At 47.7% G+C, this 3,488-nt stretch overlaps 1 non-coding gene across 1 annotated transcript; it reads left to right on the plus strand.

Moving 5' to 3' along the window:
* Nucleotides 1-818: 818 nt before the first annotated feature.
* Nucleotides 819-983, plus strand: LOC128404541 (U1 spliceosomal RNA). Its single transcript, XR_008328138.1, has one exon. It is a non-coding gene; the product is annotated as a U1 spliceosomal RNA (small nuclear RNA).
* Nucleotides 984-3,488: the final 2,505 nt, after the last annotated feature.

The following is a 3,488-nucleotide window of genomic DNA, read 5'->3' on the forward strand; positions in this document are numbered from 1 at the left end:
TTGGACTAGAGGACCTCCATGGTCTCTTCCAGCTCTACAATTCTATGATTCATTATAATAATCTTTAGCCAATGGCCAAGGATGAGGGGTCCTGCCAACCTAGCAGTTCGAAAGCACGTCAAAGTGCAAGTAGATAAATAGGTACCATTCTGGCGGGAAGGTAAATGGCGTTTCCGTGTGCTGCTCTGGTTCGCCAGAAGTGGCTTAGTCATGCTGGCCACATGACCCGGAAGCTGTACGCCGGCTCCCTCGGCCAATAAAACGAGATGAGCGCCGCAACCCCAGAGTTGGCCACGACTGGACCTAATGGTCAGGGGTCCCTTTACCTTTTTAAGGATGAGGGGAATTGTAGATAAGCAGCGTGTGGAGGGTTAAAGATGCCCCATACATACCCAAGTTAGCTCGCTGGTCTATCTCAGATTTGTCTATTCTATGCCAACATTTTCCAACCTGGTGCCCCCTAGAAGTTGTGGGTCTGCAGCCACCCAGCAGTCCTAGCCAACATGACTGGAGGTCAGGGATGATGAAGGAGGGGGAGTCCAATCAGAGGTTCAACATCCAGAGGGCAACCAGGTTGACAAAGGCTGATTGGCCGGAGCTCTTCATGATTTCTATTTAATTACTACGACTTTCTCCAGGGTTTCTGACAGGGAGACACTAGGGACTGAACTGGCAATTGTCTGAATTCAAGGCATATGCTCTACCACTAAGCCTTTAGGCTTAAGGCCCATAGGAATCTGTCTTACATGGGTCAATGGTCTGACTCAGTGCAGCTCAGGATTGTCTACACCAGCCTAGGGAATCTTGTGGTCCTCTAGGTACTTGCCTGGCAGGGGAGACACCTTGATCATGAAGGAGGTTTTCCCAGGGTGAGGCTCATCCATTGCACTACGGGTGTGCTGACCCCGGTGATTTCCCCAAATGCGGGAAACTCGACTGCATAATTTGTGGTTGTGGTTGTTGTTGTTTAGTCGTTTAGTCGTGTCCGACTCTTCGTGACCCCATAGACCAGAGCACGCCAGGCACTTCTGTCTTCCACTGCCTCCCGCAGTGGTACCTCCCACCAGATGTCAAAGAGAAGAACAACTACCAGACTTTTAGAAGACATCTGAAGGCAGTCCTGTTTAGGGAAGCTTTTAATGTTTAACAGACCACTGTATTTTAATACTTTGTTGGAAGCCGCCCAGAGTGGCCAGATGGGCAGGGTATAAATAATAAATTATTATTCTGACCTACAGCTACCTTCATCCCTGACCAGAAGAAGAAGAAGAGTCTGGATTTGATATCCCGCTTTATCACTACCCGAAGGAGTCTCAAAGCGGCTAACATTCTCCTTTCCCTTCCTCCCCCACAACAAACACTCTGTGAGGTGAGTGAGGCTGAGAGACTTCAAAGAAGTGTGACTGGCCCAAGGTCACCCAGCAGCTGCATGTGGAGGAGCGGGGAAGCGAACCCGGTTCCCCAGATTACGAATCTACCGCTCTTAACCACTACACCACACTGGCTCTCAACCATTGGCCATCCTGGCTATGGCTATTGAGTGTTGGACTGCAGCATCAGGAGGGCCACAGATTTCACATCCCCTGGGGTGGATCTACTATGCAACTAATGAAGCTTAAGCTTCAGGGCTGCTAATCCCGAAGGGGCCCCAGAAGCAACTTTACTCCACCTTCCTCACCTTTGGTCTAGTAGACTCAGTTTGAGTCACACAACTTGAAAACTATAAGGCATAGGAAATTTGTATCCACACCAGTGACTGTGACACGTGAGATAGTCTAGTACAGTGGTACCTCGGGTTACATACGCTTCAGGTTACAGACTCCGCTAACACAGAAATAGTACCTCGGGTTAAGGACTTTGCTTCAGGATGAGAACAGAAATTGTGCTCCGGCGACGCAGCAGCAGCAGGAGGCCCCATTAGCTAAAGTGGTGCTTCAGGTTAAGAACAGTTTCAGGTTAAGAACGGACCTCCAGAACGAATTAAGTACTTAACCCGAGGTACCACTTACAGCAATTTTAACCAGAATCTGAGATGCAGTAGTTTTTTTTTTTTTTTTAATGTCATGGAACAACACCATTGAAGAAGATAACAGTAGTTACCCAGACCTAATTGTTGGTTGCAAAGGGCCCCCCCATAACAGTTCAAGCTTCGGGGCCCCCAAAATGTAGGTATGTCACTGCCCATCCCTGCAATATAAATGCTCACTTAGCAGGAAATGGAAAGGGCTTTCTTCGGCAAAGATCCTGGGGAGTTGCTCTCCATCTGAGTAGACACTGCTGAGTTTAGATTACCAGAAAGGAAGCTGCCTTCTGCCAGATCAGACTATGTTCCCAAGAAGTCAAGCTGAAATGCTCTCTCTCTCCTTTGGGGCTATTTTTTAAAAAAAGAAATCTGGATTCAGCACAGCCTTTTTTCTCCCCTTTATCACTGTTGTTTATCAGCTCAAGTGCAGTTTTATGAGGCTGGGTACAATATGAAAGTACTTGATGTATTTTCATAGGCTGTGGAGTTATTGACATTCCAATATATTAGATGCTGAGAAAGAAATGCATATTGATGATTGCTGAGTTGTCCTGAGAAAGAAAGGGATAAGAAACCATTTAAGATTTTATTAGATATTTTCGGGATGCTGGATTACTCAGCTGGAGCTCTGAGACGAGAATGAGAGGGGGGGTATGGGGACATACTTCGAGTTTCTGCAATATCATTGTTGTGGTTTTTTGATAAAATATCAGTACAAGGATTCTGGGTGCTGCTTTTTAACAGGAACAGCCTGGATCTTCTGAGTCTTTTGTCTCTGAAAAACCACCACCCATCACATTGTTTGGAGGGACTTTGGAAACCATCTAATTCAATTTTAGTCAATATGACGCCCCACAGGTATTTTGGACTGTTATTTCACCAGCCCCTGCCAGCCTGACCAATGGGAAGGAATGATGGGAGCTGTGGTCCATCTCTTCTGGAGATGTGGTCCAAAGTGTGACCAAAGTGTGGCCAATGTTTGCTCACTGTTTTGTTTGGAAAGGAAAGCAGCAATATAGGTCAAGGGCCATAGGGTCCTGAATGGGGTTAACTGTGCCCCTGAAGGACCAGGTGCGCAGCCTGGGAGTCATTTTGGACTCACAGCTGTCCGTGGAGGCACAGGTCAATTCTGTGTCCAGGGCAGCTGTCTACCAGCTCCACCTGGTATGCAGGCTAAGACCCTACCTGCCCGCAGACTGTCTCACCAGAGTGGTGCATTCTCTAGTTATCTCCCACTTGGACTACTGCAACGCGCTCTATGTGGGGCTACCTTTGAAGGTGACCCGGAAACTGCAATTAATCCAGAATGCGGCAGCTAGACTGGTGACTGGGAGTGGCCACCAGGACCACATAACACCGGTTCTGAGAGATTTGCATTGGCTCCCAGTACGTTTCCGAGCACAATTCAAAGTGTTGGTGCTGACCTTTAAAGCCCTAAATTGCCTCGGTCCAGTATCCCTGAAGG

The sequence above is a fragment of the Podarcis raffonei genome, chromosome 16 (genome assembly GCF_027172205.1).
Source record: "Podarcis raffonei isolate rPodRaf1 chromosome 16, rPodRaf1.pri, whole genome shotgun sequence".
In the NCBI taxonomy this organism is placed as follows: domain Eukaryota; kingdom Metazoa; phylum Chordata; class Lepidosauria; order Squamata; family Lacertidae; genus Podarcis; species Podarcis raffonei.